General features: G+C 39.0%; 1 non-coding gene across 1 annotated transcript; it reads right to left on the bottom strand.

Moving 5' to 3' along the window:
- Nucleotides 1-15,356: 15,356 nt before the first annotated feature.
- Nucleotides 15,357-15,463, bottom strand: LOC118665638. Its single transcript, XR_004970715.1, has one exon. It is a non-coding gene; the product is annotated as a U6 spliceosomal RNA (small nuclear RNA).
- Between the last annotated feature and the right edge of the window lie 2,535 nt (nucleotides 15,464-17,998).

Below are 17,998 nucleotides of genomic sequence, written 5' to 3'. Positions count from 1 at the left end.
GCTCGAAAGTCATATGCTGTATATATTTAAATTTTAGGTGACTCTCCATGCTAGTTAGAATCACAGCATTCTAAACCTTCGCAGGACCTCGTTTCTGGCCCCATTTTTACACTGGCCTGTAGTGACCGCCACATTAGTAAGCACGGCAACAAATTTATTCATTTGGTGAAACTTGACAACATGGAAGGCACCTGATGAAAAGGGAACTTGGGTTTTGGGAACCATAAGTTTCTGGGTGTTTTTGTGCGTGTGTGTTGTTTGTTTGTTTTTTTTAACATAAAATTAGGTATTAGGCTTCTTTTCGTAAAGCCCGAAGTGCCTAGTACATCCCTTGGCTCACAAAAGACTCCATGAGTACTTGTTGACTTTAGAACAACCTCCTCTGATTTGTGTCCTTAGAGACATATTTCCCGGTCCTGATTCCCTGAGGCTTGTATAAAAATAGAACATGACCAAAATGTGTTGCAGAAACAAGCTTCTAGAAATATGCAATACTGGGTCATGCTTTATTTTATTTTATTTTATTATTACCCTTTCTACCAATAACCACAGTGTACACACATGGAATTGTAAGTTCACCTTATTTAAGTTTTCACTAACGTTCTGGAAACAAAGGTCAGCTTAGGTATTTCATTTTACAGTATTTGAACATAAGAGTTATTTCTCTCATTTAGTAGTGCTTTCTCACAAAAACATTTTAGAGAGTCTGGGATTTGATTTTTAATCTCTATTAATATGAATAAATACAAGTTTTTCAAAAGACTTACTTAGGATCCTTATTTATTTGTCATAAAATTTTATGTAATAGTTACGAACTAATTTAGAGAATATTTTATTTGTATTCATTATTTAAAAATGTGATTCTTTAAAGGTTTCTGGTTTGAGTAAACATATTTGTCATTCATAATAGAACAAAGCACCACTGACTGTTTTTCCAAAGCCACCAGTGTTTATAGGTGTTTCTATAGCATTGTAGTTAACAGGATGGGCTCTGGCATCTGACTGCCTTGTTGGAAGCTCTGGCTTTAGTACTTGCTCATTGTGTTGTGATTTCAATTTTGTGCACCTCAGTTTCCTTATGGCTAAAAAGAGGAGAGTTAAATCTATTCTTAGAAAGTGATCGTGAGAATTATATTATAAAATGCTTATCACAGTGTCTCTGACACAAAGTAAACCCTGTGAAAGTGTGCCTAACATTGTATTAAACTTTGAAGAGCAAGGGAAATGATTCCACTTTCCAAGAGTTTGAAATCTTAAAACCAGCCTTGGCTGGGTAGCTCAATTGGTTAGAGTGTTGACCCAATACCTCAAGTTTGTGGGTTCAATCCCCAATCAGCGCATATATAAGAAACAACCAATAAATGCTCCAAATCAAATAATAATTTTTGAAAATCTTAAACCAACGCACAAGGATAATTAGGTGCTAGGCTGAGAGATAACATCTCTATGTTCAGAATGAATTCAGAGTAGGGGGAAATCTTTTTGATTGAAGTTTATGTTTTGTTTTGTTTTTAAAAAAGATATTTAATTGATATTTAGAGAGGGTGGCGGGAGGAGAGAGTAACATTGATCGGCTGCCTCCTGCACACCCCTTACCTGGAATCAGGCCTGAAACACAGGCACATGCCCTAACTGGGAATGGAACTGGCAGCCTCTTGGTGCACAGGACAACTGGCAACCAACTGAGCCACATCAGCCAGGGCCATGGTGTGGATTTTATGGGGAGTAAAACCTACGCGGGCTTTAAAGAATGAGAAATGATAATGACTTAGGACTTTTTATAAAATAGAAGCAACTTTGAACGCTTTCACTTGAGGATTTTTTTGGAGGCATGAACACTATTTTGTTTATACAAAATATTTGTATTTGTTTCAAATATAAATAACACAGTCTAATCAGAGAAAATCCAATTAAATGATAAGTTCTTCATTACAGTTAAGTACTTCAGATCTGAAGAACAAACTAGTTTACTAGCTACTACAGTAATGACTTCTCAGCATGGCTATGCCTTTCTTCACTCATGGTCATGAATCTGTTATATACCTGAAGAAAGAATAATTGATCTGCTGATACCAGGCTTCCTGTCAGAATTACAGATGTTCCAAGTCAGTGAAGATGTTAGAAAGTTCTGTTTAGTGTTCAGCAGGCAGTAAACATACTATAACCCTTCATAATATAATTTCAAAAAGAAATTATAGGAGCCCAAAGCTGAAAAAGACTTCTTACAACCATATAGGTTGACAGCCTTTTTAAATTAGGAAAGTAAGTAATCCAGGGAGGCTCATGAATTCTTCCAGGTCCTCTGGGTACCATTTGGTGTTGTTGCCTTCTTCATCACCAAACCACTTACAAAGTGGGAAAATTTGACGGTCCTCAAATTTGCTTCCTCGGATCAGGCCCACACAAGTTGAGAAACACAGAAGGCATATTGCGACACCGGCTGTCAAAAAGCTCCAGCTTTTAACAAACGTACTTTGCCCTATTTAAGTTTCCCAGGGAGTTCATACAGCTTCCAGAACCATCTCATACTCCTAAGCATTTCTACCATGGTGGGTACTACTCACTCTTGTGTTCTTTCCCTCTCCCAATACTGCTGCCTGCTTCACACTTTCTGCTCATCAAAACTTATCTGTCTCTTGTCCTAGGCCTTTAGTGCAGCGGTTCTCAACCTGTGGGTCGCGACCCCTTTGGGGGTCGCCTAAGACCATCGGAAAACACATATATAATTACATATTGTTTTTGTGATTAATCACTATGCTTTAATTATGTTCAATTTGTAACAATGAAATTGAGGGTCACCACAACATGAGGAACTGTATTAAAGGGTCGTGGCATTAAGAAGGTTGAGAACCACTGCTTTAGTGTCTTGCTAAACAAGGTCTCTAATTTAATAAAATAATTGTAATAGGGAATCAACAATTGCTTCCCTCCAAGATTTCATGGAAAGACTGTCTATTGGCTAAGAGTATTCAAAACATTGAAAGCCAAGCATTCTCTGTCATTCTTGGAAATTTTTCTTACAAATGTTGACTCTGGTAAGTTATTTTATCCCCAGCGAACTATGGGAGTAACCGTGACTTTTACAGAGCACCTATAATGAGATGGAAAAAAGAACAACTGAGGCAAAATTTAGATCTGTTAAAATGTATTTTCAGCTTAGAAATCTATTGTTAATTTGCACATGTTCTGATGGCAGCATGACTTCCTAAATTTGAACTTGAAGTTGACACAGAGAGAAGCAATCTGACACCTCTGTTGCAACCAGCCTATTTTCAACAGGAAAACAAACTCAAACTTATCTCTGAGTTTTTGGTAGGGTACCACTGAAAGGATGATGTAAATTTTCCTTTCTCGAGCTTTTAGAGCTCTGTGAGGCCATTTCCTGGGAGTTGTGTGCTTCAGTGAGAAGGAACATGACAGGCTCAGTGTCTGAAAATGTGCAGTTTTCGTAAAAGCTGGAAATTTCTATTTTAAGTGGAGGCTTGGTAAGCAGTCCTAATAAATGTTTGCTAAATTGGTTCAATTACTGCTGATTTTCACGTTCTGTTTTTGATTTGAATCTTAACTATTTTACAGTTTAGAATGTAGAATTCACAATCAACAAATAAAAAAGCTTCCTTTGCAAATTTCTCCAACATTTATAAAAACAGTAATAAACATTTGAATTTAGAACAAGCACTTGTTTCAACAAATTGGACTGTTGTCTCAAATGGTGTGTGTGTGTGTGTGTGTGTGTGTGTGTGTGTGTGTGTGTGTATTTTTTTTTCTCCCCAGAGAGGAAGGGAGAGGGAGAAAGAGATAGAAACATTAATGATGAGAGAGACTCATTGGTTGGCTGCCTCCTGCATACCCCATACTGGGGATGAGCCCGCAAACTGGGCATGTGCCTCAATGGGGAATCGAACCATGACCTCCTGGTTCATAGGTTGATGCTCAACCACTGAGCCACGCCAGCTGCGCAGCCCCATCACTTTCATGCTAAAAAAAAATGCTATGGTATTTTAGGTACCTTTTGCCAAGAGAAGAACTACAGAGTGATGCTAAGATGGAATGGACTAATTGGGAAATGATTTTTTAAATTGCAAATGCTTACAGGTGGCATGCTTTTAATGAATTGAGTGGCAGAAAGGGAACCAACATATCATTGAGACTGTAGGTTATATTATTTGCAAAGGCCAAACAAGAGGTTAAAAAGAGATGAGTGAAGATTACATGTTTGAGCCCTAGCCAGTGTGGCTTAGTTGGTTAGAACATTGTTCCATACACTGAAAGATTGAGGGTTCGAATCCTGGTCAGGGCACATACCCTAGTTGTGGATTCAATCCCCAGTTGGGGCATGCACAGGAGGCAACTGATTGATGTTTCTCTCTCCCTCTCCCTTCTTCTTCCTCTAAATTCAAAAAACAAAACAACAATAAAAACAAAAACTTATTACTCCTTGTAACTATATATTTGTGTGATGGGTACTGTGATACTATACAACCAAAACAAAGTATAAAAATGAATTGGGGAAAAAAAAATGAATTGGAGACAGAGGCAGATATATGACAAATGATTATACAGAATTTTCTGATTTCTATTTTTCACATACCTCAAAATGGCTTCTTTATTCCCCTTAATTGACTTGAAAAAAGTAAATATACTAGTAAATATAGATAACTATATAAATTCAGTGTAAATGTATATTGAAAATTAAATTTATTCTGCAAAATATATTGACTTAAAATGAATCTTTACAATTTTAAAATTTGGAAAACTGCTCTGTTACAATATGGATTAAAGGAATGTATTTTGGGGGGATGCAATAGAGGGTAGAAGCTTTTTAAGGAAATAATACTGAAAAATAAAAGAAGAGAGCTCCATAAAGGAGAATGGAAATTGATTTCTTAAAAACTTGCCTGGTTCTCTCCAAGCCATCAGCTACTGCCATACCCCATCTTCATAATTCAGGGGATTCTCATGTAACTGAAAATTGTAGCTGACAGTCTCTTCTGAAATCCTTAAGTCAATGTCACCAATCTTTGAGAAATCAAAGACATATCCTTCTTAGCAATTGCTTCAAAATATGGAAAAGAATATACAGTGAAAAGTAAGTCTTCTTTCTTTTTTGGTCCCTACTTATTCAGGTAATTTCTTGGAGAGAGAACAGTTATTATTCTTTCAGCAATATTCTATGTATTTGCATATATGCATATATCTATAAATCTTTATATGCTACACTAATGAGAGCATGTTAACTACATTCTAGACCTTGCTTTTTTTCACAGTATAGTTTGGTGATTGTCCCATATTAATACATAGATATCTGCTTAATTTTTATTTTAATGGCTGCACAGTAGTTCATTGTATAGATATGCATAATTTATCTAATTGAACTTTAAAAAAAAATGTTTGTATTGATTTCAGGAAGAAGGGAGAGGGAGAGATAGAAACATCAATGATGAGAGAGAATCATTGACCAGCTGCCTCCTGCACACCTCCTACTGTACATTATGAATGTACATGGTATACAGGAAAGAAGTGATTGTGTAAATCTCAGGTGAGGATTACTAGTTGAAGTTTCCTTATTTAATATGATATTTTTCTTTACAATAGAGTGAATTATTATCTGTAAGGACATATTAAATTTTTTACAATGATGATCCTATGAAATAAAACAATCTTATTAGTATTTGTCCACTACGTGAGCAAACTTCTTTTCTGCTGGATACTTCGTCATTTTCAGTAATGTATTTTTTCCTGAATGCTATTCTTAACAGCATGTTACATTAACAACTTGAAAACATAGAAACAAAGAGAAACATAAGCAAAGTTGGGCCTTTTTAAAAAAAAAACCACATATATATTTTACAGAGTGGAGGGGAGAGGGATAGAGAGTTAGAAACATCCATCAACTGCCTCCTGCACACCTCCTACTGAGGATGTGCCTGCAACCAAGGTACATGCCCTTGACTGGAATCGAACCTGGGACCTTTCAGTCTGTAGGCCGATGCTCTATCCACTGAGCCAAACCGTTTAGGGCAAAGTTGGGCCTTTTGTAACATAATTCCCAGAGGCAGATGTAAAGCAATAATATAACCCAGTATTTCAGCAGCAAATAGAACTGTTCTGCTACATTTGGTAAGAAGTTAAACCCGACCTTGGTAGTTCAGAGCTTTGGGCAGACTAGGAGGTCTTTTATTTACAAGTGTTGGGGGTGGGGATTCTAGATGGGGGTGAGGGGGGAGAGACAATAAATACCGAGTAAGGTCGGGGTTGGAATAAAAAGAAGTTAAACCCTACTAAACTATAGATACTTTTGTTGTCATTACAGCGGTGTGATCTACAAAATCTTAAGCAAACTTTTGCTGTAGCAAATTAAATAACACTAATGAGTTAGTTTATTTTTCATCCTGTGACTCAGGATAAAAAAATTCAAACCATTCTACACTCAGTGTTTATAAATTAATTTCCTTTGCTTTTCAAAATATTTTTCATTTTGACAAAAAAGGAAGCAAAAATGTCATGTATTCAATGGTGCCATCCTGCTCTGATGCCAATTTTGGAGAATTTTAAAGAATTTTAAAGAACACTAACATTTAGAAAGATGTTTATCTATTTGCAAGACACATAATCACCAAGAGATTTTCTGTACTGTTTCCTGATTTGTAAGATTTTAATACAATTTCCTGCATATGCCCATGCACTCATGCTTAATTAATCATACTTCTTTAGAAAAGGCTTGTTTTAAAGAGGAGTTCAACAACTATATCCTTGGAACTTATAAATACCTATCTAGGATTTCCTTAAGCTTGTTATCTGTTTCTTCATTTAAAAAATTGAAACAGTTTTAGGCTGTATTTTTAAAATGTTGGGTTTGTTTTGCAAATACAGGAAAAGCAACACATCCTAATTTGCTTAGATTGGTGCTCATAATTTTGGGATTATGTCAACTCTAGCTAAGTACTGTGGCACAATGGCATTGAACAGGTTGTCTAAAGGCTGAGTGTGTAATAGAGGATTTTAGAAAAACAGTATGAAAGTCAATTCATTCTTTAAACATCTGTGACCAACAGAGAGAGACTGAATTAAAGTGGACACACTTGGTTCTACTAAGCACATTTCCTTTTCCTTAGCCACTGATTAACTGTTTTCCCTTAAATGAAAAAGGGGTGGTATTTTTCTGTTCTTTAAATCCTTAAGTTAAGGTTCATTAATGAGTATATTTTTAATAGGAGCACAGTATATTTTACAATAGTGGTTTTTTTCTTTCAATTCTTTTGTTGTTGTTAATCCTCACCTGAGACTATTTTTTCCTTTGCTATTTTTAGAGAGTTTAGAAGGGATGGAAAGAGGGAGAGAGGGAGAGCGGGAGAGAGAGAGAGAAAGAGAGAGAGAGAGGAAGAGAGAGAGAGAGAGAGAGAGAGAAGAGAGATACATCAATTGGTTGCTACCTAACATTTTTTTTAAAATTTTTTTACTTGTTTATATTCTGCCAGCCACTAGAATGTAAATATCACATGAGGACATGGATTTTGTTTGTTCTGTACATCATTGTATCCCCACTATCACATACTGGGTGATTTAATTAGTTATCCATGGAACATATTACCCCAACTTAGTGACTTAAAACCAGCATTTAGTATCTCACAGGGTTTTTATTTTATTTTATTGATGTTTAGAGAGAGAAACATCGATCAGCTGTCTCCTACTGTGGATGATCCCACAACCTGGGCATGTGCCTTAATCAGGAATCAAACTGGCAACCTTTTGATGCCCAACCAATTGAGCCACACCAGCCAGGGCTCTCACAGTTTTAATAGATCAGGAATTCAGGAGGGACTAAGCTGGTGGTTGTGGGTCAGGGTCTTTAAGGTGTTGCAGTCAATGTTAACCAGGGCTTCAGTCTTCTGAAAGCTTCACTGAAGCTAGAGCTTTTCCATATGGCTGCTGGCCAGAGGCCTCAGTTCCTTCATTTCTCCATTGGGCTACTGTCAACCTAGCAGTTGGGAAATGATGAAAGAGAGAGATTGATCAAGGCAGAAGCCATAGTACTTTTTATAACCTAGTGTCTGAAGTTGCACACTATTATTTCTGCTTCTTTCTATTTGTAAAATTAAGTCACCAAGTCCAGTCCACACTCAAAGGAGGGAAACTAGGGTCCACTTCTTGAAGGGAGAAGTGTCCAATAATTTGTGGACATATTTTAAAAACTAACATAGTAATCCTTTAATATTTGTTGAATGGAGGGATGTACAAGTTGGGTTATATGTTATATAATCCTTCTGGTTGCTGTGTGGAGAATGGACTGTAGGGGGAAAGAACAGAAAAAAATAAGATTGATGATGATGATGATGATGATGATGATGATGATGATGATGATAACCAACATTTATTAACTCATTTTCTGTGCCAGGAATTGGTCCAAGTGCTTTACAGCCATTCACTCACCAATCCTCAGAACAAACTTGTGAGGAATGTGTCATTCTGTTTTCTTTATTTTGCAGATGAGGAAACTAAGGCACAGAGACTTTAAGGAACAACAACGTAGATGAAAGATGATCTGATGCTACAGTTAACCTCAGTTCTGACCGGGAAGATTTCAGATGCCTGTATGTTCTCTAATCTATGATCCAAACTCATAAAACCCCTGAGGACAAGGTATTCCAGGAAACTTTAAATTGGCTGAAGATAATACCGCAGATGTACGGATAATGTGTCCCTTCAACGTAGAGTAACAGCTGAAAGAAGAGAGGGTTAAGCATGAGAGTGACTTGCTTTCGTAGGAAAGAGAAGAGGAAGGGAAACAGAGAAGGGAAATCTTGAGGAAAGGCAAGCATTTCCTTTTATAGCTCAGCCCTTCCCTTTCTCTCCCTGCTCTTGGTGGCTGATCTCAAAGTGGACATAGATTTAGAGCCATGTGGCTCTAAATATCTTCTCCAATTAGCCTGAAATTTTACTAATTAGACCTTCTTAAACATTTAGATTCACCTAACCTTTACATTGAGCCTACTATATATCGGGTTTGCATAAACTATCTCATTTAATTCCCGGCTTCTTTGCAAGTTAGGCATTATTGTATCAAATTCAAAGATGAGGAAAAAGACTTAGGGAAGTATAAAATGTACCCAAAATCACACAGGTAATTGAGCAGTCTGCTAATTCCTCCTTGTCCAGTCTCTTTCCCCCCACTTCCCAGGAGGGTCAAAGGACCAAAAAAAAAAAAAAAAGGAGGTTTATATGAAATGGGCTGTTGCTCAGCCCGTGCATGAGTCACACTGCATAAATCACTGATTTGTGTGTTTACGATGACACTTTTCAGACATATGACAGAAAAGTGTGTTGCCTTAACAAAAGTAATATATTAAGACAATTTTCTGACAAATGGAACCAAAGTGACTTTTCTAATTCCAACAAAGACTCTGGGCTATGGGCTGCTTTGGCTATTTTAGTAGAAGTACGTTTTATTTTTTTTATTTTTTTTTTTAAATGTTTTTTTTTTTTTAATATATTTTATTGATTTTTTACAGAGAGGAAGGGAGAGAGATAGAGAGTTAGAAACATCGATGAGAGAGAAACATCGATCAGCTGCCTCCTGCACATCTCCCACTGGGGATATGCCTGCAACCCAGGCACATGCCCTGAACCGGAATCGAACCTGGGACCTTTCAGTCCGCAGGCCGACGCTCTATCCACTGAGCCAAACCGGTTTCGGCAGAAGTACGTTTTAAATAGCATATTTTCCTAAGATTAAACTTGAATTTACTTGGGGAATGGATAATTTTAAAAAAATGTTTTTATTGATTTCAGAGGGGAAGGGAGAGGAAGAGAGGTAGAAACATCAGTGATGAGAGAGAATCATTGATCTACTGCCACCTGCATGCCCTCTACTGGGGATTAAGCCCACAACCTGAACATGTGCCCTGACTGGAAATTGAACTGTGACCTCTTTTTTCATAGGTCAATGCTCAACCCACTGAGCCACACTGGGTAGGCTGGGGAATGCATTTTTTTTTCTCTCTTTTTTTTCAAATTAAATCTTTATTGTTCAGATTATTACAGTTGTTCCTCTTTTTTCCCCCCATAGCTCCCCTCCACCCGGTTCCCATCCCACCCTCTGCCCTTACCCCCACCCCCCATTGTCCTCATCCATAGGTGTACGATTTTTTTCCAGTGTCTTCCCACACCCCCCCACACTCCTTTCCCCCCGAGAATTGTCAGTCCACTCCCTTTCTATGCCCCTGATTCTATTATATTCACCAGTTTATTCTGTTCATCATATTATTTATTCACTTGATTTTTAGATTGACTTGTTGATAGACATGTATTTGTTGTTCATAATTTTTATCTTTACCTTTTTCTTCTTCTTCCTCTTCTTAAAGGATACCTTTCAGCATTTCATATAAATTTGGTTTGGTGGTGATGAACTCCTTTAGCTTTTTCTTATCTGTGAAGCTCTTTATCTGACCTTCAATTCTGAATGATAGCTTTGTTGGGTAAAGTAATCTTGGTTGTAGGTTCTTGCTATTCATCACTTTGAATATTTCTTGCCATTTCCTTCTGGCCTGCATAGTTTCTATTGAGAAATCAGCTGACAGTCATATGGGTACTCCCTTGTAGGTAACTAACTGTTTTTCTCTTGCTACTTTTAAGATTCTCTCTTTGTCTTTTGTGCTTGGCATTTTAATTATGATGTGTCTTGGTGTGGTCCTCTTTGGATTCCTTTTGTTTGGGGTTCTCTGCGCTTCCTGGACTTGTAAGTCTATTTCTTTCACCAGGTAGGGGAAGTTTTCTGTCCTTATTTTTTTAAATAGGTTTTCAATATCTTGCTCTCTCTCTTCTTCTGGCACCCCCATAATTCGGATGTTGGTATGCTTAAAGTTATTCCAGAGGTTCTTACACTATCTTCATATTTTTGGATTCTTTTTTCTTTTTGTTTTTCTGGTTGGGTGTTTTTTGCTTCTTCGTATTTCAAATCTTTGACTTGATTCTTGGGATCTTCTAGTCTGCTGTTGGATCTCTGTATAATATTCTTTATTTCAGTCAGTGTATGCTTAATTTCTAGTTGGTCCTTTTCCATATCCTCGAGGGTCTCACTATATTTATAGAGGGTCTCTCTAAATTTATCGGCGGTTTCTAGAAGATTCTTGAAAAACCTTAAAAGTGTGGTTTTGAACTCTATATCCAGTAGTTTGCTTTCCTCCATTTCTGTCATTTGTTACCTGTTTCTTTGTCTCTGCATTTTGGCTGCTCCCTTGTGTTAATAGAGTGGCTTTCCGTGCTAGGTGTCCTATAGGGCCCAGTGGCTCAGCCTCCCCAATTACCTGAGGTGGACACTCTTGGTGCACCCCTTTGTGGGCTTTGTGCACAGTCTTGTTGTAGTTAAGCCTTGATTGTTGTAGGTATCACTGGGAGGAATTGACCTCCAGGCCAATTGGCTGTGAGAATCAGCTGTGTCTGCAGTGGGAGAACTTCTATGCTGGAGACACCCTTCTGGGGCAAGACTTGCTTCAGCGGGGCTTTGGTGCTCACTGAGTCTTCCCCCTGAGTGTGTCCCTTATGGATCTGAGGAGTTGTAATCTGGATGGTCCCACTCTGACCACTGGATACACTGGCTCTTGGATCTCTAAGGAAGTGCTAATTCAGCCTCTGCCTGAAGCTACCCAGCAGGAGCTATGGAGAGATCTGCAGATTCCTCTTCTTTGTTTGGGGTTTGGAGGTGCCCAGATGAGGCTCAGCTGTGAAGCAATGCAAGCTGCTGTGGGGCCTTGGGCCTTCTTTTGGATGTTCTGGGTCTCTCTGACCCAGCTGCAATTTGTTCGGTAATTTTAGATTGCAAAGGGCCAGGCTATTCATATGCAAAAGCCTCTGTGCACAGCTTGGTTGGGGTGGGGTCTCAGGGAATCAACAGGGTAGAGCAAACAGCTATGGCTGATCCTCAGTCCTGCTCTAACAGGCCCCGGCTCTCAGTGTCCCATGGGAATCACTGCAAGCCCCTCTGAGAGAAAGCCGCCCTCAAGTTCCGCCCAATGCCATACAGTCCAGTTTCTCCCCGTATGAGTCTGGGTCCCCAGAGACTCGCCTGGAACTGGAATTAAGAGCAGTCGGGAGCTTGAGACTCCCTCTGTATTGGAAAAGACAACCGAGTCCTCAGTTGCCAGCCCTTTCCACGTGCGCCTCTGTACCTCTGCACTTTACTTCCGCACCTCCTCTGAGTCTCAGTGTACTTTTCTCTTTCCTTTTAGTCATAGAATTTCCACTCAGCCAGCCTTCCTGTGGTTCTGGATGATGTCCGTTTTGTCTTTTAGTTGTATTTTTGAAGTGGTTGTGCAAGGCAGCAATTTCCGGTATTTACCTATGCTGCCATCTTGGTTTCTCCGGAATGCATATTTTGATCAAAGAAAGAAGCAGCAGTTTTGATGTTAAGGATATCTGGATGCTAGGGGGGAAATAAGAGTGTCACAGGGTGGGCACTTTTGGCAGCCAGAGCATAATCTGAAGCAATTCTAAGGGAGTGTCATCATACAGAGGAGGGAGAAGACAGGTGTGTAGGGGGAGTGTAATATAAGGGCATCACAGGTAGGTAGGAATAAAGCAGTAAGGAAGAAAGGAATGTTGGTATAAGAATGTCCAAACCTGTAGAACATTTTTAGAAGAGTTTTTTAGAGTTCATTGGAGCCAAACAGAGAACACTCCTGGTAGGGAGGTCTCAACAAGATTAAGAAAAATGCTTCCCAGAATGTCATTTGCAGTTTCTTTTATACATTTGGAATTAAGGAAGATTACATAAATGTGGAAAAGCAAAGCAGGGAAATATCTACGACTAGGGTCCTGGGTTCGATTCCGGTCAAGGGCATGCATGTACCTTGGTTGCAGGCTTGATCCTTGGCCCCAACTGGGGCACTTGCAGGAGGCAACTAATTGATGTTTCTCTCTCTCTCAGTCTCTCTCCCTTCCTTCCACTCTGAAAATCAATGGAAAAATATCCCTGGGGAAGGGTTAACAAAAAATCATCATAATAAAATAAAAACTATTCTAGCTTGTTATATTGCATTGTAAGTACATTTAACTTCTGAGAATTAATCTCCAGAATCTCTGGAGAGAGAACAACCGAAACACTGTAGGTGCTGGCTGGCCTTTTCACTCCATGAGCTGATGCCTGTGGACAATGATCCAATTAAATCATTGTGTAATTTCCTTTTTCCATACCCTCAGGACACAATCTCCCACCAGAGCTGGAGACCACAGAAGGCCATTGCTATTGTTATCATGTTAATTGTTAACTGTTAACTATCCCATACTCACCTGTAAAAGAAGTGTGTGTCTATTCCTTTTACTTTTTGTCCAATCCTAGAGATTTCCCCCCTCTGCTTTTTTCCTGCCTCCCTAATCTACCACCAATGGATTGTATGTAAGCCCCTTATTTCTTCCCCTTTTATTCTGATGTATAAAATAAGTGGTAAAACTGCCATTCTCCGGAGTATTTTCTCAATCCATTGAGATTTTGCTTCTTTGGCTCAAAAAATTCTTACAGGTTTGGATATATTTTTTTAAAACATATCTTTATTGATTTCAGAGAGGTAGGGAGAGGGAGAGAGAGATAGAAACATCAATGATGAGAGAGAATCATTGATCAGTTGCCTCCTGCACACCCCACACTGGGAATTGAGCCCACAACCTGGGCATATGCCCTGACTGGGAATCAAAGAACCGTGATCTCCCGGCTCATAGGTCTATGCTCAACAACTGAGCCACACCAGCCGGCTGGATGTTTCTTTTCTTTTCTTTTTCTTTTTTTATTATTAGTTAAGGTATTACAAATGTGTCCTCATCCCCCCCATTAACCCCCAACCTCCCCCTTCCCCCCCCCCCCACCCCGCACACTCATGCTCCCATCCCCCTGTTGTCCATGTCCATTGGTTTGGCTTACATACATGTATACAAGTCCTTCGGTTGATCTCTTCCCCTTACCCCCGCCCTCCCCTATTTTCCTTCTGGGGATTGATAGCCTGATCGCTGTTTCTCAGTCTTTGGGTCTGTCCCTTTTCATCAGTCTATGTTGTTCTCTATAATCCACAAATGAGTGAGATCATGTGGTATTTATCTTTCTCTGACTGGCTTATTTCACTTAGCATAATGCTCTCCAGTTCCATCCATGCTGTTGCAAAAGGCAAGAGTTCCTTTTCTTTTTTTTTTTACCGCAGCATAGTATTCCATTGTGTATATGTACCACAGTTTTCTAATCCATTCATCTGCTGATGGGCACTTAGGCTGTTTCCAAATCTTAGCTATGGTGAATTGTGCTGCTATGAACATAGGGGTGCATATATCCTTTCTGATTGGCGTTTCTGGTTTCTTGGGATATATTCCTAGTAGTGGGGTCACTGGGTCAAATGGGAGTTCCATTTTTAGTTTTTTGAGGTAGCTCCATACTGTTCTCCACAGTGGCTGCACCAGTCTGCATTCCCACCAGCAGTGCAGAAGGGTTCCTTTTTCTCCACATCCTCTCCAACACTTGTTGTTTGTTGATTTGTTGATGATAGCCATACTGACAGGTGTGAGATGATAACGCATTGTCGTTTTGATTTGCATCTCTCGTATAATTAGTGACTTTGAGCATGTTTTCATATGTCTTTCGGCCTTCTGTATGTCCTCTTTCGAAAAGTGTCTATCTAGGTCCGTTGCCCATTTTTTTATTGGATTGTTTATCTTCCTTTTGTTAAGTTTCATGAGATCCCTGTAAATGTTGGAAATTAAACCCTTATCGGTGGTATCATTGGCAAATACGTTCTCCCATGTAGTGGGTCTTCTTGTTGTTTTGTTGATGGTTTCCTTTGCTGTGCAAAAGCTTTTTATTTTGATGTAGTCCCATTTGTTTATTTTCTCTTTAGTTTCCATTGCCCTAGGAGCATTATCAGAGAAGAAATTCCTTTGGCATATGTTTGCGATTTCGCTGCCTGTGGATTCCTCTAGTATTTTTATGGTTTCCCGTCTTACGTTTAAGTCTTTTATCCATTTTGAGTTTATTTTTGTGTATGGTGTGAGTTGGTGGTCTAGTTTCATCTTTTTGCATGTATCTGTCCAATTTTCCCAACACCATTTATTGAAGAGACTGTCTTGACTCCATTGTATGCTCTTGCCTCCTTTGTCGAATATTAATTGGGCATAGTGGTTTGGGTCAATTTCTGGGGTCTCTATTCTATTCCATTGATCTATATGTCTGTTCTTGTGCCAGTACCAAGCTGTTTTAAGAACAGTGGCTTTGTAATACAGTTTGATATCTGGTATTGAGATCCCACCTACTTTGTTCTTTCTCAGGATTGCTGCAGCTATTCGGGGTCTTTTTTTATTCCAGATGAATTTTTGGAACGTTCGTTAAAAATATGGAACGCTTCACAAATTTGCGTGTCATCCTTGCGCAGGGGCCATGCTAATCTTCTCTGTATCGTTCCAATTTTAGTATATGTGCTGCCGAAGCGAGCACCGGCTGGATGTTTCTTACGTCGACAGTGTCTGTACCTCTTGGTACCTCTTGCAGAAATGCAGAAAGAAATTAAAGATTTGACTGAGGGTGATGGGCACACAGTGCAGTATACAGATCACGTGTCATAGAAAGTACACTTGAAACCTGTATGACCCTATTAACCAATGCCACCCCAATAAGTTTAATTTAAAAAGACAGTAGCAAAGAGAGTGGTGATTACTAGACTGCATCTCTTTTTTTTAATCCATTTTTATTGATTTCAGAGAGGAATGGAGAGGAAGAGAGAGAGATAGAAACATTAATGATGAGAGGGGATCATTGATTGGCTGCTTCCTGCACATTGGACGGAGCCCGCAACCCAGGCATATGCCCTTGACCGAAATCAAACCTGGGACCCTTGGGTCCGCAGGCCGACACTCTGTCCACTGAGCCAAATCGGCTAGGGCAGCCGTGGGCAAACTATGGCCCGAGGGCCGGATCCGGCCCATTTGAAATGAATAAAACTATTGAAAAAAAAGACCGTACCCTTTTATGTAATGATGTTTACTTTGAATTTATATTAGTTCACACAAACACTCCATCCATGCTTTTGTTCCAGCCCTCCAGTCCAGTTTATGAACCCATTGTGGCCCTCGAGTCAAAAAGTTTGCCCACCCCTGGGCTACGGCTAGATTGCGTCTTAAAATGATGAGTCTGGTTCATAAAATTTCTGAAGTGCTCTAAGAGGTGAACTGTAAAAAATCTACTTTAGGCCGAAACCGGTTTGGCTCAGTGGATAGAGCGTCGGCCTGTGGACTGAAAGGTCCCAGGTTCGATTCCGGTCAAGGGCATGTACCTTGGTTGCGGGCACATCCCCAGTAGGAGATGTGCAGGAGGCAGCTTATCGATGTTTCTCTCTCATCGATGTTTCTAACTCTCTATCTCTCTTCCTTCCTCTCTGTAAAAAATCAATAAAATATATTAAAAAAAAAAATCTACTTTAGGACTACTGACAAGTAGCAGATCATTTATATGTACTCATTATTGTACAAGGTTATATACACAAAACAGTGTACATTATACTTTACAGGCAATTTGGATAATTTTCAAGGATGAATTTTATTTACTATTTGAGAGTTTTGCTCTCTGCTGACTGTAATACAAAACTCTTAGGTTAAGATAACATTTATGAATTTCCAGGTTATGATGAGATTATTTTTATCTTTATGAATTTAAAGGGAACAGTTTCTTTTTTTTTTTAATTAAATCTTTATTGTTTTTTATCTTACATATATTACATGCAATAAACATTAATATTTCAAGAATAAAAGGATTTTAAGTATAATAATATTACCAAAACTGTACTAACATGATATCACAAAAGTTGTAGGAAATATTAAAAATCTGCAAATAACAGGATTTCTTCTATTATATTCTAGAATATTTTCCCCCCTCTGGCTCTATTTTTGTTCATCAGTTTATATTGTTCATTATATTCCACAAATGAGTGAGATCATATGATATTTATCTTTCTCCCACTGGCTTATTTCACTTAGCATGATGCTCTCCAGGTTCATCCATGCTGTTGCAGATGGTGAGAGTTCCTTCTTTTTTACTGCAGTGTAGTATTCCATTGTGTATGCACCACAGTCTTCTAATCCACTTATCTGCTGATAGGCACTTAATGCTGTTTCCAAATCTTAGCTATGGTGGATTGTGCTGCTATGAACATAGAGGTGCATATATCCTTTCTAATTGGTGTTTCTGATTTCTTGGGATAAATCTTTATTGTTGAAAGTACTACATATGCCCCCTTTTTGTTCCTCTTCCCCTCTACCTTCCCACCCCCACTTCACCACCCTATTGTTTGTGTCCATGGGTTATGCATATATGTATACAAGTTCTTTGGTTGATCTCTTCCCATCCACCCACCCTCCCAGCTTTCCCTCTGGGCAGTTACTTTTTTTTTTTTTTTTTAAAGAAGAGAAACAGATCTTTGGGCTACAAAGAGTTACTTGAGTGGCCTTTCAGTTATGCAAATGTAGGTAAGAGTGAGACACTCCTTAACCTTTTTTTTTTTTTTCCATTCCAGCTGCCCCTCCCTGAGGCCCAGGTACACAAAGCTGATCTCTAGGGAGAAAGTAAATTATTTGCATGGGAAGGTGAGTACCTCCTGGGATGGAGGAACCAGAAGCCCCCTGCTGAACCTCTCCTGCTGGAGATTTGTAGTTAGGAAGCTTCTTTTGGTTGACTGGTCCTCCCCACCAGCCCCCAATGGCAGGTAAGGATGTCTAGGGATTGGAGAACAACAAACCAACTTCCTTAAGGAAATGGAGTCTGGGGTAAGATTCAGGCACCCTGACAACATTCCAACATCTTTTCAACAATGAAGATTAAAAAAAAAAAATTCCAACATTTTTCTTTGGAGAAGCATCAGCATCATCTGCTAAGGCTGGGGAGGGCCTTTTTTCTGTATTGTACCACACCTATATGTGGTGCAATGAAGAACGACAGCAGTGAGGAACACAAGGTAAGTAAGTACAAGGAGGACTGGCC

Source organism: Myotis myotis, unplaced genomic scaffold (genome assembly GCF_014108235.1).
Source record: "Myotis myotis isolate mMyoMyo1 unplaced genomic scaffold, mMyoMyo1.p scaffold_m19_p_10, whole genome shotgun sequence".
In the NCBI taxonomy this organism is placed as follows: Eukaryota; Metazoa; Chordata; class Mammalia; order Chiroptera; family Vespertilionidae; genus Myotis; species Myotis myotis.
Note: the sequence above shows the minus strand (reverse complement) of the source record. Positions and strands in the feature narration are given on the sequence as shown.